General features: G+C 34.7%; 1 pseudogene; it reads right to left on the bottom strand.

The window, feature by feature from the left end:
* Positions 1–20,230: 20,230 nt before the first annotated feature.
* LOC143670748 (large ribosomal subunit protein eL24-like) lies at positions 20,231–25,953 on the bottom strand (annotated as a pseudogene).
* Between the last annotated feature and the right edge of the window lie 1,058 nt (positions 25,954–27,011).

Genomic DNA, 27,011 nt, shown 5'->3' with positions numbered 1-27,011 from the left:
TTTACAGAAGATCAATAAAATTCACACAATATTGAATTAAAGAATTAATTTAGTAGACTTACAAAGTAGTAGACTTAGTAGACTAACAAAGAAAAAAAACAAGAAGTTACAAATAAATAAAATCAGAAATTAGAGCAGGTGCATTACTACTGACCCCACAGAAGCAAAATGATCATAAGAGAATACTCTGAACCACTGTATGCCAACAAATCTGACATCTTAGATGAAATGGAAAAATTCCTAGAATACATGAACAACATACACTGACTCTAGAAGAAATAGAAGATTTCAACAGACCAATTACAAGTAAAGTTATTGAATCAGTCGTCAAAAACTTCCCAAAAAAGAAAGCCAGACACTGGATGGTTTCACAGGTGAATTCTACCAATCATTCCAAGAAGAATTAATACAAATCTTGCTCAAACTCTTCCAAAAAATTAAAGATGAAGGAACACACTCTTATTCTATGAAGCCATAACCACCCTGATACCAAAGTCAAAAAATGATTCTACAACAAAAGAAAATTACAGACTAATTTCTCTAAAGAATGCAGATTTAAAATCTTCGACAAAATACTTGTAAATTCAATCCAATGGCACACTAAAAAGAATTATACACCACGATCAATTGGGCTTTTGTTTGTCTGTTTTACATGGGTAAGTACCGGGAATCAAACCTGGGTCTCCAGCATGGCAGGGAAGAACTCTGACATTGCGCCACCATTGCCTATCCTCAACTGGGTTTTATCTGAGGTATGTAAGGTGGTTCAACACAAGAAAATCAATTATTGTAATATACCATATTAACAAGCTGAAGAGGAAAACCCACATCATCTGCTCAATTCATGTAGAGAAGGCATTTAACAACATCCTTTCTTGAAAAAAAATAACACTTTAAAAGACAAGACTGGAAGGAAACTTCCTCAACATAATAAAAGGCCTATATGAAAACCCCATGGCTAATATTGTACCCAATGATGAAAGATAGAAACCTTTCCTGCTAAGATCTGGAACAAGACAAGGATGACCACTGTCACAAACCTATTCAACATTGTACTAGAAGTTCTAGCTAGTACCACTACACAAAGAAAACAAATGAAAGGCATCCAAATTGGAAAGGATTTGCAAATTTCATAACATGTTATCCTATATAAAGAAAGTCACCAAAGCTCTGCAACAAAGTTGTTGGAACTAATAAACCAATTCAGTACAGTGGTGGGATACAAGATAAATACAAAAAAATCAGTAGTGTTTGTACAAACTAGTAATGAGCAATTTGAGGAGGAAATCAAAAAAGAATTCCATTTACAATAGCAAGTAAAATAATAAAATACCTGGGAATAAATTAAGCCAAGGATGAAAAGAACTTGTACACAGAAAACTACAAAACATTGCTAAATGAAATCAAATAAGTCCTAAATAAATAGAAGGGCATTCTCTGTTCATGTATTAGAAGACTAAATATCATTAAGATGTCAATTCTATACAAATTTATTTACAGATTCGACACATTTACAATTTCCAGACATGTAAAAGCCAATTATACAGAAACCTCTTGAAAAAGAAGAACAAAGTTGAAGGATTCACATCTCCTGGCTTTAAATTGTATTACAAAGGTACAGTGGTCAAAACAACATGGTCCTGGCATAAAGATAGATATATTGACCAATGCAATTGAATTGAAAATTCAGAAATAGATTCTCACATTTATGGCCAATTGATATTGACAAGGCTGCCAATTCCACTCCACTGGGACAGAGCATTCTTTCCAACAATGGTGCTGAGAGAATTGGATATCTATAGGCAAACAATGAAAGAGGCTATTATTTCACACCTTATACAAAAAAATGAACTCAAAATGTATTAGAGACCTAACTATAAGAACTAGAAACAACTCCCTGTCCCTCTGCCCTAAGTACCTTTTTTATTCTATGGATTTTCAGAAGGCAATGACTGAATCTTTTACTCAATAGATGACCTGAATCCTCCACACACTATCATCCTTATTTATTGATGATGGAAGAAAATGGACCACTTGATAATAAGTTTTCTTGACTAAATGTCGATGACTTCATTGATATTGGTTCACATTATCAAGTGGGGATTGAGCTTGTCCCTATTTAGATTGATGTTATATAAGGTTGTCACTGAACAAAAACTGAAGAATTATCCTTTTGTAATTAATTTCTGTCTAGGAAAAAAGAATATCATAAAGCATTTTAACTATCTTCCTACTTACCATTCCTTCTTTCCAATTTGGGGCAGGACAGATTGAGTTAATGATACTTTTGGGGCAAAAAATAATTGGATATTTAATCCTTTTCACTTTATTTCAAATGACTGCTTGAGAATGAAGCTTATCATTTTGTGAGAGTAGTACAGCAAACATTTTCTCTCATTTGGAAACAAAATCACCTCTTACACAAGATTTTTTTCAATCTTTGTCATTAAACCTCCTTGAAAACCATCTGTGTTGAAATTTTTTTTTTTGCTTTAGGGCATGTTATATTTAAATATTTTCTTCTTATTTCACAATATTTAATCTAGTGAGAAAATAATTTCTTAGACCAAGCATGTACTCCAATCTATAGGGGCACAAGGTGGGGAAATTTCTGCAATGTAAAAAGTCAACTGAGTATATTATCTGTGACTGTAATTATTTTTAAAACATAAAGCAAATGGTTAGTCCATCCTTTTTTCAAACTTTTACCATCTATATGAAATTTACTTAATAAAATTTGCTGAATTTAATCAACAATTGAAGAAAATGAACTATGCCTATAATTACATATTCAAAAGTCTTATGATTCAATAGACAATTCTAAAACTGACAAGTTGGCCAGAAAATCAATGTACATGATTATTTCTTCATTCTAAGTTGAATAAATTCACACTGAAGATTTCTAATCTATTCTCTATTTCCTTGACAATATTGCTTAAAAAGGTAGCTATCAATGGAAAGTGCTTTTGCCCTTAACTGGAAGTTTCATTTGGAAATTTCTGAAGGCATTTTTAGTTGCCCCAATGGGGATATGGGAATTATTATTGGCATCTATTTGGTAGAGTATAGGGAAGATGTTAAATATCTCCAAATGCAGAAGGTATTTCCCTACAAAAATAATTATCCAGCAAAATATGTCAATAGTGCTAAGGTTGAGAAATTATGGACATAAATAAAAGTTCAAGGCAAAAAATTTGTGTCAAACAATACACCACAAAAATTTATGTTAAAGAGTATACCATAAATATCTGTATTCAAATGCTAGGCTCTCTCACAAACTGACTCCTAGACATTCTTTATCCAAAATGATCAAAGTAATGGATATTAAAAAAATAAAGAAAAATCAGAGACAATTACTTTTTTGTCAAGAAATAAAGAAAAAAAACCCAAATCTGGTATCTTAATGAAACACATGGAACATGACCTCGGAAAACCATAGAACTACTTAAAACTTTTATAGCTTACATTTCTATACATTTATGACCTAACTGTAACCGATGTTATGATGATCATGAATGTAAGGTCAAAACAGATTGTTTGATTTTAGTTTTTACATCAAAGGCCATAGAATGGGGATAGGTCAGAATGGACCTCTTTCATATTCTGGTTAAGGCACTAATTATTTAAAAGTTTATAATGAACCCGCTTAGCCTTGTTAAGTCTCAAATTTCTTACCTGTAAAATGAAATACAATTAATTGCTGAATAGTATTACTGAAGGGATTAAATTAAATAAAAAATATAAAAGCAGCAGAAGAGTAGTCCCAGACATTATAGAATTGTTAACTCTATGTATTTAGTATTTCAATGCTTGGTAATTTCTATGTAAGCATAATATATTCATTACTATATTAATATTGCTATAGTAATTAAAATATAGAATAAATGAATGCAGCCCACTTCAAATTGTACAAATAAGATCAATTTTTCTGAACAGATATATCAAAGCATTTGTGGAGCTTCCATAGGAAGCTTTTTAGACAGAAGGTAAGAGTTTAGCAAATGAACTCAGAATGAAAAATTAATTTGAAAATGAAACAGCAGGATCTTATCTTATTTCTCAATATTTCTTTGTGTTCTTATGAACCTAAAATGGAACCCTTGTGACTTCTGAAAAAGAGTGAGGTCAGGATTCATCCTCTGAATAGAATGTAGGCACTGAACATAACTGAATACCACTTTTTAAAGCATTCTATAGTTAAGAATGTCTGTTACGGAATGTATAGCATAATGATATAAATAGCTTCACTAAGTTTTATGAAAATTCTTAGATTATATATTCTTGACAGAATTATTCAGGGGAGTATGGAACTTCTAAGATCTAATTCAATTTTTTGAGATTAATGTAATGGAAGGCAAGTATAATTCTCTCTGTCCCAACACTTCCACCTTTACAAATATTTTGTCTATAGGATAGCAATTAATGAACAATAATTATTTTTGTTGATAATTCTGAGAACTAAACATTCTTAGTAGTTTCAATATGTGCCTAATTTCAGTCAAACACTATACTATAAAGGGTTGCATGGGAGCAAAGCTCCAATGAATTGTCATTCATTTAAAAAATTTGACAACTTCAGAAATTCACCATTTCTCATCATCAAAGTGTTTCTGTTTGTGAAACTAAAGGTTGATTCAATTGTCCAAAGACTTATTTTGTCAGCATTCCCTCTTCCTCATTCTACAGCACAGACAGCATAGTTAATGCATTGTGTGCAAAAACTATGCCTTACCCTCCCTTGAACAGAGACTTCTGTTATTAAATTGTGAAGGGTAATACTTGTCTTTCTTTTTTATCATGTTATAAATGCATATCTAATTTTCTATGGTCATCATTTTATTTTTTCTTTTTTAGACCTACAGCTTTGCAGGTTTCTCCAGACAGCAACTGACTATATTTCAGCTTTTTTACCACCAAATACGCTCCATTTGTCTTACCACAAATTCTAAATTTGTATTATTTGATAATGTCACCAGTAACACCACATGAATCTAAGGTTTCTCAGAGGTTTGACTTCATGAACGATACAAATATACTAGATAATGAACTACAAGCATATGATATTGCCACAGTGCCCCAAAATGTACAAAAGCCCCAAAAGATGCATGCAGATTACAGTAATAAACAAAATAAAATTCTGGGGAGAAAACAGAATTGACCTACAATGGAGATCAGTTTCTAAGAATTTTAATATATCTTATCTAAAGGGGCATTTTTTTCTTTCTGATTTCAGATAGTTTATTTTAATTCTAAGTAAAACAAAGTAACTGAATAAATTTCTGCTTGCAAAAGCTTTCAAATGACAGTTATATCAGTTCACTTACATATTAGAAATTGTAACATGTATCCTTTTGAGACATTCCTGAAGAGAACATACAAAGTGTAATATTTAATACATGCATAACTTGTTTTATTGCACTCTACTTTATTGTGCTTTACAGTTATTTCATTTTTCACAAATTCAAAATTTGTAGCAACCTTGCATTTAGCAAGGCTATCATGCCATTGTTCCAACAGCATATACTCACTTCATATCTCTGCATCACATTTTAGTAATTCTCACAATATTTCAAGCTTTTATATTAACTGTAATATGTGTTATTATGATCTGTTGTCCATGATCTTTGAAGTTACTATTGTAATTGTTTTGGAGCACCACATACAAGAAGCTAACTTAACCATAAATACTGTGCCAGTTCTGACTGCTCCACCAACTGGCAGTAACCTATCTCTCTTCCTCATTTCAGGCCTCCCTTTTTGTTGAGACACAACAATATCGAAATTGAAAGGAAGAATCCCATGTCTCTCACATTAAATCAAAAGCTAGAAATGATTAAGCTTAGTGAGGAAGCTTATCAAAAGTCATGTTAGGCTGAAAGCTAGGTCTTTTGAACCAAACAACCAAGTTGTGAACGTAAAGGAAAAGTTCTTGAAGGAAATTAAAAGGGCTATTCCAGTGAATACATGGATGAAAAGGGAGTGAAACAGTCTTATTGCTGATATAGAAAAAGTTTTAGTGATCTGGATAGAAGATCAAACCAAATATAACATTCCCTTAAGTCAAATGCTAATCTAGAGCAGGCCTTAACTCTTTTCAAATCTAGAAGGATGAGAGAGGTGAGGAAGCTGCAGAAGGAAAGTTTGATGATAACAGAGGTTGGCTCATGATGTTAAAGGAAATAAGTCATCTCCATAACATAAAAGTGCAAAGTGAAGCACCAAGTGCTGATGTAGAAGCTGTAGCAAGTTTTCTGGAAGACCTAGCTAAGATCAATGATGAAGGTGAATACACTAGCAACAGATTTTCAATGTAGATAAAACAAACTTTAACTGAAAGAAAAGGTCATTTAGGACTTTCATCACTAGAGAGCAGAAGTCAATCCTGGCTTCAAGTGCTACAGCCTGGCTTCAAACTTCAAAGGACAAAATGACTCTCTTGTTATGGGCCAATGCAACTGGTAACTTGAAGTTGAAACCAATGCTCACTTACCTTTCTGAAAATCTCAGTTCTCATAAGAATTATGCTAAATCGACTCTGTCTGTGCTTTGTTCATTGAACAAAGCCCGGATGACAGTACATCTTTTTTATACCGTGGTTTACTGAATGTTTTAAGCCCACTGTGACAATTACTACTTAGGAAAAAACATTCCTTTCAAAATATTGTTCATTGAAAATGCACCTGATCTCTCAAATGCTCCGATGCACAGTGAATGAATGTTATTTTTATGCCTGTCAATGCAGTTCTGTAGCCTGTGGATCATGAAATCATTTAGACTTTCAAGTCTTAGTATTTAAGAAACCCATTTCAGAAGGTTACAGGTACCATAGATAGTGGTTACTCTGGTGGATGTGAGCAAAGTAAATATTTTTTTTTCCTTTCTGGAAAGGATTCACCATTTTAGATACCATTAAGAATATTCATGATTCACGGGAGGAGATAAAATAGCTGCATTAACAAGAGTTTGGAAGAAGTTGATTCCATTCATATGGATGAATTTGAGACATTCAAGGCTTCAGTGGAATAAGTAACTCCAGGTGTGGTGGAAATTACAAAATAGCAAAGATAGTAATGGAGCCTAAAGATGTGACTGAATTGCTGCAATCTCATGACAAAACTTGAATGGATGAGGAGTTCCTTCTTATGGGGGAACAAAGAAAGAGGTTTCTTGAGATGGAATCTACTCCTGGTGAGGATGCTGTGAACACTGTTGAAATGACAACTGAGGGTTTAGAATATTACATAGAGTTGGCTAATAAAGCAGCAGAGGTTTTGGGAGGATTGACTCCAGTTTTGAAAGAAGTTCTTCTGCACATAAAATGCTGTCAAACATTTGAAGTCTACAGATAAATCTTTGGTGAAAGGAAGAGCAATTGGTGCAGCAAATTTTATTTTTGTCTTATTTTAAGAAATTGCCACAGTGATTCCAATCTTCAGCAAACACCACTGTGATTAATCAGCAACTACTAACATGGGGGCAAGACCCTCCACCAGCAAAAGAGTATGACTCACTGAAGGCTCTGATGACAGCTGGCATTTTAAAAAATAAACCACTTTTTAATTAAATTATGAACTTTTTTTACACATTGCTGTTTCATGTAATAGACTGCAGCATAGTTTAAACATAACTTTTATGTGCTCTGGAGGTCAAAAAGTTTGTGTGACTTGCTTTATATTTGTTGCCTGTAATGAATCCACACTATTGCCAATGTATGCCCATAGTAATAACACCAATAACAAGAAAATAATATATTAATTCAGTAATAGAGCTCATATTCAATAGTTTCTTCAATTTTAGTTATGAGAAAAAATAGCACTGAAAAAACGAAGTCTTAAAGCTACAGTGAGCAAAGCTACACAATAAAATAAGCTTCCAAGTACTGATTCCTATAGAGGGCTTTCAAGAACATTGAATGGGGATACAACAACATGGATGAACATTTACAGCATTATGTTGAGTGAAATTAGCCAAAAACAGAAGGACAAATACTGTGTGGTCCCACAAATATCAACTAACATTAATGAGCAAACTTTGAGAGTTAACGTTGAGAACACAGGCTATCAGGAGACAGAAAGAGGGTAGAAATTTGGCATTTGATGCTGAAGGAATACAGAATGTACAACAGGATTGGTTGTAAAACTTCAAGAATGGCACAATACTGTCTCATGGTGTCACAGTAATGAAAGTACACTGAATAAAACTGAGTGTAAGTATGAGTGAAAGACGGCTACAGGCATATATGAAACTAGATGGAAAGATAGAAGATAAAGATTTCTATTTTAACTTAGTGAAGCCTAGAGTGGACAATGATTCTGATTAAATGTACAAATATAAGAAAGTTTATACAAAAGGGAGAACAAATGAACGCCACCATTGCAAGGTACTGAAAATGGGATGGTATATGGAAAAAACACAATCAATGCAAACTAGTATCTTGGGCTGGTTTAAAACTGTTGTATACCACAGAAAGGCCATATTCTTTAATCTTGATTCAAAATTGTAGGGTGGAAGTGTTTTCATTAGGTTATTTCCATGGAGATGTTACCCACCCCATTGTGCATGGGACCTTTTGATTAGGTGGTTTCCATGAAGCTGTGTCTCTAGCCATTCAAGGCGGATCTTAATCTACTTACTAGAGTTCTTTAAGAGGGAACCATTTTTGGAAAAAGCTGAGAGCCAACACAGTCAGAGATGTTTGGAGATGCAGAAAGAAAATGCTCCCAGGAAAGCAGTTTGAAACTAGAAGCCAAAAGGACCAACAAACTCCAGCCCTGTGCCTTCCCATATCAACCTTTCTTGAGTTAAGGTGTCTTTCTGAGAATGCTTTACTTTTACCATTTTTATGTTATTAGAATTGTAAACTTGAAACTTGGTAAATTTCCTTTATAAAAGCCAACGAATTTCTCATATATTGCATTTCTGGCAGTATTAAAAAGCTAAAACTATAAAACTATAGTTAACAGTAATATTTTAATATGCCTCCACTAAATGTAGCAAAGGCAATATACCAAAGCTAAAAGTCAATGAAGGGAGTATATAAGGGAGGGGTATGGAATTCTGTATGTTGTTTTTGTTTCTCCTTTTTATTTTATTATTTATTTTTATTTGTATTCTTCATTTCCCCCCTTCTTTATTTGTGGAAGAAATGGAAATGTCCTCATATAAAATGTATTGTTGAATGCATAACTGTGATTATATTGGGGACCATGTTTGCTTACTTAAGATGGATTGTATGGGATGTAAATAAAACTGTTTAAAACTACACAGAAGAATACAAGTGTTGGAGAAAACATGAAGAGAGAGGTTTACCTATTCACTCTTGGTAGGGATGTAGGGTGGTGCAGTCCCTCTGGAAGTCAGTGTAGTGGTTCCACAAGAGGCAAAGTATAGGGTGCCCATATGATGTTGAAACCCTGTTATTATGTATATATTTGGCAGAATGGAAAGCAGGGACATGAATGGACATTTGCACACTGGTGTTTATGGTAGCAGTTTTCATGATTTCTAATGGATGATGTAAGGGGGTACTGTGGTATATACATACAATGGAACATTGAGTGACTGCAAGAAGGAATGAAGTTGTGAGGCATGCAACTAGGTGAATGAATCTTAGGATAGCATGTTGAGTGAAATAAACCAGAAATGAAAAGACATATATTATAACCCTTCACACTATATGGACTAAATATAATGCACAAACTCTGAGAATGGAATTTGAGAGCATGGGTTAACATTATAGCAAAGGTTCCTAGATTGTGAGCTTTTAACAGCAGTCACATCGATTCTCAAGTTGTAACTGTTATTTCTAAGTTCTGAGAAGCTGAGTTCTTTGTGTATAATCTGACTATTCCCTGGAACTTTGGGTATCTGTTCGACACCTGAGACTCAGAGCTAAAGTTCTGCAGCTATGAAAGTCAGTATTACCCCATACAGTAACTGTTTAAAAAGCTCAAAAAGAGATCGGATTTCAATTAGAGATATGAATGAAGATGATCTGATTAGGACTAATGTAATCAGACTGAAGGGTAAAAGGTGACACTGACTGTGTTTTAAAGCTTCAACTTATGTGTGAGACCAAATAAAGAGATGTTTATTTGGTGCAAAATTTCTATTTTCTATAGCATACTATCTAATTTAATCTGTGCTGTCAGTTTATTTGAACACCATAATTACATAGGACTTTGAATACTGAATGAGATCCTGTTGGATTGTATAGGTTAGTGTGATGCCCTGATACATCACTGAGTAATTTGGGAAGAAAATCAAGTATTAGCAAAGTCTCATAGAGAGACTGAGGGAAAATGTGGAAATATTAATCTTCCTTCTTGGGAAATTCCTGATATTCTCATGTGAATTGGAGACTACCAATTTAATAGGCCAAGCCCTTAATCTTGGGGTTTTCCCTTACAAAACTTACTCCTGTAAAGGAGATGTTAAGCCTATTTATAATTATGCCTAAGAGTCACCCCTAGAGACCTCTTTTGTTGCTCATACTTGACCTCTCTCTGGAAGTCAAATCTGCAGGTGCTCTCAATGCCCTCCCCACTATGTGGGACATGAGTGCCAGGTATGTAAATATCCCTGCCAATATGGTACATAACTCCTGGGGTTGAGCTTGGAACTGGCATTGTGGGATTGGGAAAGACTTCTTGACCAAAAGGGGAAAGAGAAATGAAACAAAATAAGCTTCAATGGCTGAGAGTTCTCAAATAGAGTCAAGAGATCTATCTGTAGGTTATTCTTAATGCATTATACAGACATCTGTTTTTAAATTTTTTTTGTGTATTATACTAGCTAGAAGGAAATACCTGAAACTGTTGAACTATAATCCGGTAGCCTTGATTCTAGATGATGATTATATAACTCCATAGCTTTCACGGCATGACCATGTTGTTGTGAAAACTTTGTAACTGACACACCCTTTACCAAATATATGGACAGATGAGTAAGAAAATAAAGACAAATACATAAATGATAGTGGATGGGGGAGTGGGTAAGGGACATTTTGGGTATTCTTTTTTTATTTTTGTATTCTCATTTTTATTCTTTTGAGCAATGAAAATGTTCAAAAATTTATTGTGGTGATGAATGCAAATCTATATGATGATACTGTGAGTCATTGATTATATACTTTGGTTGGTTATATACTACATGATTATATCTCTAAGTAAAGTTGCATAAAAAGCATTTGAGCTGACATCTGAAGAAAGGAAAAAATGAGCTGCACAAATGTCTTGGAGAAAAGAAACCAGGCAAAGGCATAACCAATGCAAACATCCTGAAGCAGATGCATGTTTAGCATGCTCAGTGAACAAGAAAGCAGCCACAATGGTTGTAATAGAATAAATCAAAGATGGCTGGTAGGAAGTGAAGCCAGAGTGGTAGCAGATGAAAAGAACACACAGGGTGTTATATATATTATTTTATAGGCTTTGGGGAGCCCTTGAAGTGTATTGAAAAGAGAAGACAAATGATCTGATTATATAGTTTACAGGGATTACTGTGGCTGCTGTGTGGAGAATAAACTGATGGCTGAACATGAGTGGTAGCATAAAGACCAGTTAGGAATTTATTGCATTAGTCCAGACAAGAGATAATGCTAGCTTTGACCATGATGGTTATAAAGGTAATATGAAGAGTTGGATTATAAATATACTTAAAAGATAAGTCCCATTAAATTTGTTACTGGACTGTCTGTGGGACGTGAGGTAGAAGTGTCAAGGATGAATTCAAAATTGGAGTGAGGGGAAATCAAATACTTGGTTTTAGATGTGGTAAGTTGGTGATACTTATCAGACATCCAAATAAAGATACTGAATAGGCAGTTGTATATTGAGTCTGAAACTCATGGAAGAAGGACAACAGACCTAGAGAAATGAATTTAGAAATCATTAAGATATATATAGTACTTACAGCAATGAAGTTAGATGAAGTCCCTGGAAGAATAAATGTAATTTAGAAAAAGTACAAGGAATGAGCCTTATGGGTGTGCTAGCATAGAGAGTAGTCATATGAGAAGACAGTAAAAGAGACTGAGAAGTAATAGCCCATGAATCAGAGTGAAATAAGAGGAAATGATTTTTCAGAGGCTAAATTAGAAAAGTGTTTCAAGAAGTAAGGAGTGGGCACATTATTGTACTATTTCAATTAGGAGAAAGGCCATTGGATTTAGCAATATAGAGAACATTGGGGTCTATGACAGAACAGTTTTAGTGCTATTATGGAAAGAAAAGCTTAATTGCAGTGGGTTCAAGAAGGAATAAGAAGAGAAAAATTGGAGATGGCTGTTATTGATAACTTTATAAGGAATTAAGCTATATAATATGAAAGAAAAATGGGATAGCAGGGACATATGGGTCAAGAGAGTGATATATATATATATATATATATATATATATGGTTTTTTTGTTTGTTTGTTTGTTTTTGCATAAGAAGGCACTGGGAATTGAACCTGGGTTTCTGGCATGGCAGGTGAGAATTCTGCCACTGAGCCACTGTTCCATGCCCAAAGGAGTGATATTTTTAAGATGGAATAGAATACAACATTTCTGTAAGCTTTTGAAAACAATCTTGGAGAATGTGGTTTAAAGGTAAACTTTTAGGTTGTATATATGTTACTAGAATAGTTTTTAGAAGAATCCATGGAACCGTACAGCACAAACAGTGAACCCAAAGTTAAACCATGGACTATATTTAATAGTACAATTATAAAAATGTACTTTCATCAATTATAATAAATGAACCATACCAATGCAAATTGTTAATAACAGGCTGCTGCAAGATTGTTTTCATGCTATGCATGATGTTCCCACAATTTATTTAATACAAAAAAAAATAGAAGAACAAAACCTTCTTTGTGGCTGATCTCACCCACAGGTTCACGGAGGAGTTTCTTCTCTGCATGGGCCCAGTAAGTCCTTTGTGTGCATCAACTTGGAAGGAAAGGCAGGGTTCAAAGCTGACTATCCCTGCTGCCCAAACACTTGGAACCTCTGCATCAGCAAAGCCTTTGCCTGACTCAGGTTTTTACCTTTCCATCATATCAGGAGGAGGAACAAGATAAGGGCAGTCACCATGGAAACAAGGATTTTTTGATCATGGGTTATTTTATTTGCAAGTTTTAGAAACATTAAGTGCCCTTAATGGAAGTGCAGCATAATTTTCTTGAAGCTTTGAAAGGAAAACTTGATTTGGCTGCAATATTAGGCTTTCTTTCTGAGTGGGATTCCTATTGACTACTGGGGTCAAAGATCAAAAAATAAAAACTCTGTTACATAGTAGAAAATGGCAACCATGAGCTGTACCCAATAAAGGGTGCCAGTTACCTAAGGATTTAGAGCCTATTCAGACAAACCAGGAGGGTCTTGTCTTGATATCTTTAACTGACTTACCTCTGACAAGTCTATTTCACAAAACAAGGTTACATTAAAAAAAAATACAAGGGTTAGAACATGGGTATATCTTTGGGGCCACAATTCAACTCACTACAAGGTGGTTTCCCCCAGAGCAGCATTTCTGATGATTTGGAGGCTCCTCATGGGGATCCTCTTATCTGGAATATATTGGATCCAAGTGTCCTGCTGACTTGGGGTGGACCTCACAAGAGCCTGGAAACCAGAGCACAGTACTGAGAAAACCCAAGGTCTGTGATCTGGACTCAAACTCTTGGTGGAGAGACTCCAAGGACAGCGAATGTGTTAGCCAGGCCCACAGGTGGAGATGAGCACATTGAGGCTGCCAGGTCTTTTTCAGAAGAGCATGTTAGGGATTTAATGAAGTAGGGGCTGGATTCGAGGATGGAGGCTTCTTCACACAGCCATTACACTGCTCATGGAGGACACAGTTTATAAATTTGTGGAGCAATGAATTTGTGGTCGTATAAACATATCAACTCCTGCGGCATCTTATTGATTGATGTAAATGACTTCTATCTCTTGTTTGGTCTTGCAGTTTTTAATTCATTGGCAAAGACCGTTTTTCTTTCTCCTGACAAAGCCACTGGCCTTGCTTCTCACGCTTTTATCCCAGCTCCCTCCTGGATCCTGATTACCTTAAAACAAATCTTGCAGCTGTGAGGCTGAGTGAAAAACAATTTAGACTGTAGAAAAAAAGGGAAAAGACAACTTCAGATCCCAACTATTCTAAATATCAACATCACCCAGACCTCCATCTCCCTTAATTCCCAGATGTCCTGCTCGTACTTTTCTGCTGCCTTAGCTCAGAAACTAAAAACGAAACAGACTTCTGACTTCTTCGGAGCTGAGTTTTAAAATACAGCTGTGAATAAAATTGTTCTGATCTGTTAGCAATAACAAGAACAAAAATCCAGGAAGGGACACTGGGTGTAGGGATAGAGTGGTAGAGTGAGAGTCAGTGAGCTAAAGATATGGAGGTGGGGGAGGGAGAGAAAAAAAGAGAGATTGAGAGAGAGAGAGAGAGAGAATATAATGACTCAGTGCAGAGAGATCACCGCAAGCATAATGCCATCAGTAGGCAGCCGGGGTTGGTATCCCAGAAGGGCATGGTAACCCCAGGGAAGGGGTTAGATGATATAGGAACATGGATAGTTCATACATTCTAATAGGCAGAAAGTAAGAAAGCTAGAATGATAGATTTACTGATGGAAGCAGGTAGAAACACTTTTCTAGCTGGTTCTTTTTTTCTAAGTGAAGTATGAATCTAGGTATATCAGTCAGAATTCAGTGAAAAAAACTGAATCCAAACAAAAAAGCAGAAAACAATGTGGGAGTTCAAAAATGGCATTTATTACAAGGAAACAGTTACAAAGTTTGAAGTGAGCTGAAATAACAAACGGGGGAATATGAAATGATCCAAAAGCTAGCACTTTCTGGAAAGAGGAACAAAAGGAGTAAGAGGAGTAACCAGGAGCCAAGGATGCCCAGCTGAAATTGGAAGGACAGAGAGAAGGCCATTTAAGGGAACTGAAGGCCTAGTTTCTTGGTGGGAACTGGAACTATGGAGTTATACATATTGCACAAGAACCAGCCAGAGAGAGAGACAGAGACAGAAGGGTGTGGGGCATGATAGATAACCTGGTTTCTCCCCTTATCTGATGTTCCAGCAAAATTTACTTGGAAACGAAGAAGACAAGGAAATGTGTGTAGAGGAGAGAACCCTCTGATACTAAGTTAGACAAGGAAAGGGAATCAATGGATCTGAGAACAAACAAATAAAATGAGCAGCCTAAGGTAAGGTAAGTTGTAAGTGAGAAAGGAAGAGGAGATGTTAGGTGTTTAAGGAGAAAAGAGATGTGAAGTACTTTCAAGGAGAGTGGGAGAATGGATGGACTAGAGATGAAGTAGCATATTAAAGCAGCACTGAGTGCTCACTTATTAATGGTGACCTACAAAATGAGAAAAATCAGTATTGTTATATCTCTTAATCCAGCCATGTTGAGCTGTTGGAGTGGTGGTGGTTGTACAAAATACATAGCAGGCAGAGAGTAGCATCTAACCAGCACTGGGTTTTACTAGGTGAGTATAACAGAGGTGGGGAAAGTCAAGGGTTTATGACGAAGAGTAATTATCCTAATGGACCTAAAGATATGTATGAAGGAATCTAAATTTTATAAAGAAGAAACTGACATGAGGGGGATGAGTGAGTGACAGTGACAAGATGGTAGGAATTGTTAGTCCATCTAGTTGGGGTCAAAGATTTGCTAGAGATAGTGGGCTAGAAAGAAAGGAAGTATTGATCAGAAAGAGAGATATTTGAAATAGAGATCATGGAAATTTGTAGTTATTGATAATAGCATGGACTGAGCAGCTAAGAGAGAGAGGAGAATAAGATCATTGGAGAAAAGGTCAAGGAACTGAGAAATATCACGATATAACTAGTTAATGAAATATTATATGTATTTCAAAAATTGATTTTTTCCTGCGTTGTTCTAGAAAAAATTTAGTTTTTAACCACATATACAAAAAATTAAGAATATCTATTCTTGTTGGTCGAGGGGAACAGTGAATAATTATTGAAAATAGCAAAGAAATCAAAATGCTTTTGTTTATTTAAAATTATATATAGGTCTATATATACATGTGTATATATACACATATATAATTGCATATGTAAGTATTATATACTATGTACATATATAATGTACATTCATGTACATTTGTATCATGTTGACATTATCAATTATATTTTGGTTTTACTAAATATAATGGCAATATTTTCTAGTTCCTTATATTCCAGGACATAATTAATAAAACTCTCTGATGTTAAGAGATGAAAAAATAAGTAAGACTTATTACATACACATGAAGACTGTAAGTAGTACTGCTTACATATACATGAAGATATTTCAAGGTCAATTTACCATTTCTCAAATGTAACAAAGCATAAAAAATTTCTCTTTTTTTCATATAATTCCATAGTATTTCTTTCTATGTAATATTATTGATGAATAAATTGCATTTATGAACTTCTAATGAATTAGAATAAGTGTGGAGGAAGAAACCTAAGTAGCAAGTGTCAAGCATGCACCAGGAACAGAGCAAAGATTTTTGTTTATATTATCGCATGTAACTATCTTATAACTACCTTATATAAGGAAACTATTCTATCATCATTTTTTGGAAACTAAGACTCAGAGAAATTGTGACCTACCTAGGTTCTAACAGATATTCTGTTTCAAAACTGGGATATGAATTCATCTTTATGCACCTCCAAAATATATATATAAAAGATGCTTTTTTCAATAAATACTGTTGCTTTAAGATCAAAACAATTTTTCTTGTGTTTACATTAGCATTAATGTCATGCATTAAATATGCCCTCAGTCAGCTCCAGTCCTCCCTTAGTTGTTTAATGGCAGTCAACTTACTTGCTTAATATGAGACAGCTACTGAGCCAGTCCCGATCAAGAGTTATTTTATGGGCTTGTGTTCAGCCAGTTAAAGCTTTCACCCATATTACTCAGTTTCTTGAACCTAGTCCATATCATTGAACTATTGCCTGTATTTCCTGACTAGGACTTAAAACAATCAGATCCAATCTGGAAAACAGAAACCATACCAATTATTTAACAGAGAAAATCAAATACAGGAAATTAATTAAACAGGCATTAAAGAACTGAAAATACAAATGACGGGCAACATAGAGAAAGCACAGTAGTACTAATTGCAGGAAGCCACTACCAAATTTGTGGAGACAAAGTGAAAAGGTTGAGGTTATTAGAACGCAAAGGCTAAAGAAGGAAGGAGCCCTTGGAACTATAATTCAGACCTCTGAGGAAGGAGCAGTGCATGGCTGGTGATGGTATCTCTGAGGATATATGTTAAAGCTGGTTTATATAATTGGAAATACAAACCAATAAATACAAAAATAAGAAAGTGTAATAAAAAACTATTAAAATCAATTATCAGTGTTAGAAAATAGAAGCTCCCAGAGATAGTGATAGGAACAGCAAGTCAACATTAAGGACAAATTCCTTCTCTTTCTCTTGCTATCAAGTTTCTATCTAGAATCCCCATTATAAGGGGCATCTAACAAAAGAATAATGGGATTGGAAGAGCCCCACTCCCAATTTCATAAGCAGAGAAGGTTGGGTTCCAGCTGAGAGAATAGCTTAATAATCAGCACAACTTTTCTTGCTACTAATGTGTGGATGTTTTTGTTTACATTAGTATAGTTGTTCAGGTCTAATAAATAAGTAAAAATGTAAAAACAAAATGAAAGAAAATTATTCAATTAAAAATTAATTATACAGAGAGATGGCATCAAAGGTGATAGAGTAAGGCTTTCCAAAAATTCATCCCACTGCTAAAATCATAATTAATTCAGCAAAAACTGTCAAATCAACTTTTAGAACTCTGAAATCTAATGCCAAATCCATCACCAGTAGGCCTGGCCTACGAGAAAAGTTGGAGTTCTTCAAGTGCAAATATAAAGGCCCTAGAAAGAGACTCAAAGCCATAAAGAAAAGTAAAGAACACCAGGAAAAGTAACTACATAAGTACATAAAAAAGCCAATATTATTGTATTTTTAATATGTATTTCTTTCTTCTATATTACTTAAAAGATGAATGCATACAGTAATAACAATAAATCTATGCTAATGAGCACACAGCGTATAAGGATGTACATTTTACAATAACAGCATGAAGTGGGAGAATTGAATGCATATAGAAACAGAATTTTTCTATGCTATTGAATCTAAATTAGTTTGTTGTAATTTAAGATGTAAATGTAATCCCCTGGGTAATCACTAAGAAAATACCTGTAAAAGTATAGAGAAAAGGAAGTTATAAGGGAACCAAAATGGTACACTGCAAAAATAATTAACACACTAAAGGCAATAATAGAGGAATTGAGAAACAAAAAAAGATGTGACATATAGAAAGAAAATAGAAATGACAAAGGTAAGTCCTTCCTTATTAGCAATCACTTTAAATGCTAGCAAATTAAAGACCACTATCAAAAGGCAGAGATTGGCACAGAACAAATAGAAACACGTTTCAACTTTGTGTTCCCTTACACAGACTTTTCTTAGATCCAAGGAAACAAATAGGTCACAAGTGAAAAGATGGTGAAAGATATCATGCAAATAGTAACTGACAGAGAGCTAAGTTGATTATACCACTATGAGACAAAATAGGCTTTACATAAAAAATTGTTACCAGAGACAAAAAAGGAAATTGCACACTGATCAAAGGATCAATGTATCAAGAAGTTATATGAAGTATAAACATACAATCCCCTAACAAGAGTGCTTTGAAATATATGAAGCAAAAATTGACTGAATTAAAGGGAGAAATGGATAATGCTATTATAATAGTTGGAAACTTTCAATAATGGATTAAATAACTAGACAAATGATCACAAAGGAAATAGAGGACTTGAACAATGTTATAAACCTAAACTAACTGATCTGACAATCATAGACGGAACACTCCACCAAAACATAGGATACATATTCTTCTCAAATGTACGTGGAAGATTCTCTAGGATAGATTGAATTTTAGGCCACAAAACAAGTCCAGTATATTTTAAAATATTAAAATAATATAAAATATCTACCCTGAATAGGATGAAATGAAACTGGCAATCAACAACAGAAGAAAGACTTAAAAATGTATAAACATTTGAAATTTAAAAGCACACGCTTAAACAAACATGGATCAAAGAAGAAATCCAAAGGGAAATTGGAATATATGTAAAGACAAATGAACAAAATCCACAATTAATCAAAACTGCTGGGAAACCAGGAAAGCAGTTCTCAGAGGAAAACTTTGAGTGGTATATGCCTATATTAGAAAAGAAGAAAGTTCTCAAGCCAATAATCTAAACTTACACCCTGTGGTGGTTTGAAACTGTTATGTACCCCAGAAAAGGCCATGCTTTTTAAATTCATTCCTTTGGATGTGATTTATGATGGGTGGGACCTTTTGATTAGGTTGCTTCACTTGATATTTGACTCACTTCATTGAGGGTGAGTCTTAATCCTCTTGATGGAGTCCTTTATAAGAGGATAAAAGCAAGAGAGAAGCTAGGAGATGAAATTAAAAGAAACATAGAGAAATGACCCAGAGAAGCTGAGAGGAAGCCATTGGAGCTAGAAGTTGAAAGTAATGAAACTCGGAAGGAAATGATACCCAGATACTTTCAAGTCTACCACTAGAAAACTAAAACATTCCCTAATGAAATTAAAAAAGAACAAACTAAACTCAATCCTAGCAGAAATAAGGAAATAAAGATTATAGTGGAGGTATGAAATAGTGACTAGAAGAACAATAAAGAGTATCAATGAAACCCAAAAGATGATTCTTTGAAAAGATTAACAAAATTGGTAAGCCTTTATCAAGACTAGAGTAAACTGAAATTACTAAAGTCAGAAAGAACAGTGGGGACATTACTATTGACCTTACAGGAATAGAAAAAGATTATAAGGGAATATTATGAACCATTGTATGCCTACAAATTAGGATATTTCAGTGAAATGGACAAATTCCCAGAAAAAAAAATTAATAATGACTCAAGAGAAAAAAAAGAAATCTGAACAAACCTATAACAAGTGAAGAGATTCAATCATTAATCAAAACACTCCCAAACAAAGAAAAGCCCAGGATCAGATGATTTCATGTAATATCTACCAAAATATTAAAGAATTATTACTAATCCTTCTCAAAAGCTTCCAAAATATAGGAGAGAAGGGTACACTTTTTTTTTTCTGAGTTAGGCCTTTATTTTAAAAATCTGATCTGCCACCTTAGCGTTTTCCACCAACTCGGGGACCAGAAACCTTCACAGGCTTCACAATCTTCTGTTTAGGTGCTGCCTTTCTGAGAGCCTTAGCAGCAGCCATTGCTGTCTTTTTAGATCTTTGCTTAGACTTTTTTGCTTCTTTGGCAGCCCTGATGGCTTGTTCTCATTGAGCCTTTCTAACCTCAGGTTTCTGATTCCTCTTGGCCATAATATCAGCAAAAGGTGCACCAGTGATAGTCCTTTGGAATTTAACTACACAGCAAGTTCTTTTCTTTTGAATTTCTTCTGACCACCCCCTTTTTTTTTTTTCCTTTTTTTTTTTATTAATTAAAAAAAGAATTAACAAAACAATTAGAAATCATTCCAATCTACATGTACAATCAGTAATTCTTAATAACATCACATAGTTGCATATTCATCATTTCTTAGTACATTTGCATCGATTTAGAAAAAGAAATAAAAAGACAACAGAATAAGAATTAAAACAATAATAGAAAGAAAAAAAAACAAAAAAAACAAAAACAAAAAACCTATACCTCACATGCAGCTTCATTCAGTGTTTTAACATAATTGCATTACAATTGGGTAGTATTGTGCTGTCCATTTCTGAGTTTTTATATCCAGTCCCGTTGTACAGTCTGTATCCCTTCATCTCCAATTATCCCTTCTCTTTTTTTTTTTTTTAATTAACGGAAAAAAGAAATTAACCCAACATTTAGAGATCATACCATTCTACACATGCAATCATTAATTCTTAACATCATCACATAGATGCATGATCATCATTTCTTAGTACATTTGCATTGGTTTAGAAGAACTAGCAACATAACCGAAAAAGATATAGAATGTTAATATAGAGAAAAAAATAAAAGTAATAATAGTAAAATCAAAACAAAACAACACAAAACAAAACAAAAACCTATAGCTCAGATGCAGCTTCATTCAGTGTTTTAACATGATTACTTTACAATTAGGTATTATTGTGCTGTCCATTTTTGAGTTTTTGTATCTAGTCCTGTTGCACAGTCTGTATCCCTTCAGCTTCAATTACCCATTGTCTTACCCTGTTTCTAACTCCTGCTGAACTCTGTTACCAATGACATATTTCAAGTTTATTCTCGAATGTCCGTTCACATCAGTGGGACCATACAGTATTTGTCCTTTAGTTTTTGGCTGGATTCACTCAGCATAATATTCTCTAGGTCCATCCATGTTATTACATGGTTCATAAGTTTATCTTGTCTTAAAGCTGATAATATTCCATCGTATGTATATACCACAGTTTGTTTAGCCACTCTTCTGTTGATGGAGATTTTGGCTGTTTCCATCTCTTTGCAATTGTAAATAATGCTGCTATAAACATTGGTGTGCAAATGTCCGTTTGTGTCTTTGCCCTTAAGTCCTTTGAGTAGATACCTAGCAATGGTATTGCTGGGTCGTATGGCAGTTCTATATTCAGCTTTTTGAGGAACCGCCAAACTGCCTTCCACAGTGGTTGCACCCTTTGACATTCCCACCAACAGTGGATAAGTGTGCCTCTTTCTCCGCATCCTCTCCAGCACTTGTCATTTTCTGTTTTGTTGATAATGGCCATTCTGGTGGGTGTGAGATGATATCTCATTGTGGTTTTGATTTGCATTTCTCTAATAGCCAGGGACATTGAGCATCTCTTCATGTGCCTCTTGGCCATCCGTATTTCCTCTTCTGAGAGGTGTCTGTTCAAGTCTTTTTCCCATTTTGTAATTGGATTTGCTGTCTTTTTGTTGTTGAGATGAACAATCTCTTTATAAATTCTGGATACTAGACCTTTATCTGATATATCATTTCCAAATATTGTCTCCCATTGTGAAGGCTGTCTTTCTACTTTCTTGATGAAGTTCTTTGATGCACAAAAGAGTTTAATTTTGAGGAGTTCCCATTTATTTATTTCCTTCTTCAGTGCTCTTGCTTTAGGTTTAAGGTCCATAAAACCGCCTCCAGTTGTAAGATCCATAAGATATCTCCCAACATTTTTCTCTAACTGTTTTATGGTCTTAGACCTAATGTTTAGATCTTTGATCCATTTTGAGTTAACTTTTGTATAGGGTGTGAGAGATGGGTCTTCTTTCATTCTTTTGCATATGGATATCCAGTTCTCTAGGCACCATTTATTGAAGAGACTGCTCTGTCCCAGGTGAGTTGGCTTGACTGCCTTATCAAAGATCAAATGTCCATAGATGAGAGGGTCTATATCTGAGCACTCTATTCGATTCCATTGGTCGATATATCTATCTTTATGCCAATACCATGCTGTTTTGACCACTGTGGCTTCATAATATGCCTTAAAGTCAGGCAGCGTGAGACCTCCAGCTTCGTTTTTTTTCCTCAAGATGTTTTTAGCAATTCGGGGCACCCTGCCCTTCCAGATAAATTTGCTTATTGGTTTTTCTATTTCTGAAAAATAAGTTGTTGGGATTTTGATTGGTATTGCATTGAATCTGTAAATCAATTTAGGTAGGATTGACATCTTAACTATATTTAGTCTTCCAATCCATGAACACGGTATGCCCTTCCATCTATTTAGGTCTTCTGTGATTTCTTTTAGCAGTTTTTTGTAGTTTTCTTTATATAGGTTTTTTGTCTCTTTAGTTAAATTTATTCCTAGGTATTTTATTCTTTTAGTTGCAATTGTAAATGGGATTCGTTTCTTGATTTCCCACTCAGCTTGTTCATTACTAGTGTATAGAAATGCTACAGATTTTTGAATGTTGATCTTGTAACCTGCTACTTTGCTGTACTCATTTATTAGCTCTAGTAGTTTTGTTGTGGATTTTTCCGGGTTTTCGACGTATAGTATCATATCGTCTGCAAACAGTGATAGTTTTACTTCTTCCTTTCCAATTTTGATGCCTTGTATTTCTTTTTCTTGTCTAAATGCTCTGGCTAGAACCTCCAACACAATGTTGAATAATAGTGGTGATAGTGGACATCCTTGTCTTGTTCCTGATCTTAGGGGGAAAGTTTTCAATTTTTCCCCATTGAGGATGATATTAGCTGTGGGTTTTTCATATATTCCCTCTATCATTTTAAGGAAGTTCCCTTGTATTCCTATCTTTTGAAGTGTTTTCAACAGGAAAGGATGTTGAATCTTGTCGAATGCCTTCTCTGCATCAATTGAGATGATCATGTGATTTTTCTGCTTTGATTTGTTGATATGGTGTATTACATTAATTGATTTTCTTATGTTGAACCATCCTTGCATACCTGGGATGAATCCTACTTGGTCATGATGTATAATTCTTTTAATGTGTTGTTGGATACGATTTGCTAGAATTTTATTGAGGATTTTTGCATCTGTATTCATTAGAGAGATTGGTCTGTAGTTTTCTTTTTTGTAATATCTTTGCCTGGTTTTGGTATGAGGGTGATGTTGGCTTCATAGAATGAATTAGGTAGTTTTCCCTCCACTTCGATTTTTTTGAAGAGTTTGAAGAGAATTGGTACTAATTCTTTCTGGAACGTTTGGTAGAATTCACATGTGAAGCCATCTGGTCCTGGACTTTTCTTTTTAGGAAGCTTTTGAATGACTAATTCAATTTCTTTACTTGTGATTGGTTTGTTGAGGTCATCTATGTCTTCTTGAGTCAAAGTTGGTTGTTCATGTCTTTCCAGGAACCCGTCCATTTCCTCTAAATTGTTGTATTTATTAGTGTAAAGTTGTTCATAGTATCCTGTTATTACCTCCTTTATTTCTGTGAGGTCAGTAGTTATGTCTCCTCTTCCATTTCTGATCTTATTTATTTGCATCCTCTCTCTTCTTCTTTTTGTCAATCTTGATAGGGGCCCATCAATCTTATTGATTTTCTCATAGAACCAACTTCTGGTCTTATTGATTTTCTCTACTGTTTTCATATTTTCAATTTCATTTATTTCTGCTCTGATCTTTGTTATTTCTTTCCTTTTGCTTGCTTTGGGATTAGTTTGCTGTTCTTTCTCCAGTTCTTCCAATTGAACAGTTAATTCCTGCATTTTTGCCTTTTCTTCTTTTCTGATATAGGCATTTAGGGCAATAAATTTCCCTCTTAGCACTGCCTTTGCTGCATCCCATAAGTTTTGTTATGTTGTGTTTTCATTTTCATTTGCCTCGAGGTATTTACTAATTTCTCTTGCAATTTCTTCTTTGACCCACTCGTTGTTTAAGAGTGTGTTGTTGAGCCTCCAGGTGTTTGTGAATTTTTTGGCATTCTGCCTATTATTGATTTCCAACTTCATTCCTTTATGATCCGAGAAAGTGTTGTGTATGATTTCAATCTTTTTAAATTTGTTAAGACTTGCTTTGTGACCCAGCATATGGTCTATCTTTGAGAATGATCCATGAGCACTTGAGAAAAAGGTGTATCCTGCTGTTGTGGGATGTAATGTCCTATAAATGTCTGTTAAGTCTAGCTCATTTATGGTAATATTCAGATTCTCTATTTCTTTATTGATCCTCTGTCTAGACGTTCTGTCCATTGATGAGAGTGGGGAATTGAAGTCTCCAACTATTATGGTATTTGTGTCTATTTCCCTTTTCAGTGTTTGCAGTGTATTCCTCACGTATTTTGGGGCATTCTGGTTCGGTGCATAAATATTTATGATTGTTATGTCTTCTTGTTTAATTGTTCCTTTTATTAGTATATAGTGTCCTTCTTTGTCTCTTTTAACTGTTTTACATTTGAAGTCTAACTTGTTGGATATTAGTATAGCCACTCCTGCTATTTTCTGGTTGTTATTTGCATGAAATATCTTTTCCCAACCTTTCACTTTCAACCTATGTTTATCTTTGGGTCTAAGATGTGTTTCCTGTAGACAGCATATAGAAGGATCCTGTTTTTTAATCCATTCTGCCAATCTATGTCTTTTGATTGGGGAATTCAGTCCATTAACATTTAGTGTTATTCCTGTTTGGATAATATTTTCCTCTGCCATTTTGCCTTTTGTATTATATATATCATATCTGACTTTCCTTCTTTCTACACTCTTCTCCATACCTCTCTCTTCTGTCTTTTTGGTTCTGACTCTAGTGCTCCCTTTAGTATTTCTTGTAGAGCTGGTCTCTTGGTCACAAATTCTCTCAGTGACTTTTTGTCTGAGAATGTTTTAATTTCTCCCTCATTTTTGAAGGACAATTTTTCTGGATATAGGAGTCTTGGTTGGCAGTTTTTCTCTTTTAGTAATTTAAATATATCATCCCACTGTCTTCTAGCCTCCATGATTTCTGCTGAGAAATCTACACATAGTCTTATTGGGTTTCCCTTGTATGTGATGGATTGTTTTTCTCTTGCTGCATTCAAGATCCTCTCTTTCTCTTTGACCTCTGACATTCTAACTAGTAAGTGTCTTGGAGAACGCCTATTTGGGTCTAATCTCTTTGGGGTGCACTGCACTTCTTGGATCTGTAATTTTAGGTCTTTCATAAGAGTTGGGAAATTTTCAGTGAAAATTTCTTCCATTAGTTTTTCTCCTCCTTTTCCCTTCTCTTCTCCTTCTGGGACACCCACAACACGTATATTTGTGCACTGACCGCCCCCTTTTATGCTTTCTTCTATAGAGGACAGTCCAGTTTATCTGCCGTGGGTTCCTCTTGGAAAGGAATACCAACTTGGATTTTGCGTTAAATTGGAACATGTTCCCATCAGTCCCGGTGTACTGCCTCCCATGTCTAGGATAGAACTTGTACACACTGAAACTGCAGAGTTCCACCTTCATGGTTGGTGTTGCTGGGGGACCGGGAGGATGGCGAAGAGAAGAGGCTCATGGTCAGTCCACCCGGCTGATCCTTTTTTTATTTATTTATTTGTTTATTTTATTAATTAAAAAAATTAACTGACACAACATTTAGAAATCATTCCATTCTACATATGCAATCAGTAATTCTTAATATCATCACATAGATGTATGATCATCATTTCTTAGTACATTTGCATTGATTTAGGAAAAGAACTAGCAAAACAACAGAAAAAGATATAGAATGATAATATAGAGAAAAAATAAAAATAATAATAAAAATAAAAAATAGAAAAAATATATAAAAAAGAAAAAAAGGAAAAAGAAATAAAACAAAAAACACAAACAAACAAAGAAACAAGCAAACAAACAAAAAAAACTATAGCTCAGATTCAGCTTCATTCAGTGTTTTAACATAATTACATTACAATTAGGTATTATTGTGCTGTCCATTTTTGAGTTCTTGTATCTAGCCCTGTTGCACAGTCTGTATCCCTTCAGCTCCAATTACCCATTATCTTACCCTATTTCTAACTCCTGATGGTCTCTGTTACCAATGACATATTCCAAGTTTATTCTCAAATGTCGGTTCACATCGGTGGGACCATACAGTATTTGTCTTTTAGTTTTTGGCTAGACTCCCTCAGCATAATGTTCTCTAGGTCCATCCATGTTATTACATGCTTCATAAGTTTATCTTGTCTTAAAGCTGATAATATTCCATCATATGTATATACCACAGTTTGTTTAGCCACTCATCTGTTGATGGACATTTTGGCTGTTTCCATCTCTTTGCAATTGTAAATAATGCTGCTATAAACATTGGTGTGCAAATGTCCGTTTGTGTCTTTGCCCTTAAGTCCTTTGAGTAGATACCTAGCAATGGTATTGCTGGGTCGTATGGCAATTCTATATTCAGTTTTTTGAGGAACCGCCAAACTGCCTTCCACAGTGGTTGCACCATTTGACATTCCCACCAACAGTGGATAAGTGTGTCTTTCTCCGCATCCTCTCCAGCACTTGTCATTTTCTGTTTTGTT

Source organism: Tamandua tetradactyla, chromosome X (genome assembly GCF_023851605.1).
Source record: "Tamandua tetradactyla isolate mTamTet1 chromosome X, mTamTet1.pri, whole genome shotgun sequence".
In the NCBI taxonomy this organism is placed as follows: domain Eukaryota; kingdom Metazoa; phylum Chordata; class Mammalia; order Pilosa; family Myrmecophagidae; genus Tamandua; species Tamandua tetradactyla.
This window is presented reverse-complemented; position numbering and strand designations above follow the sequence as displayed.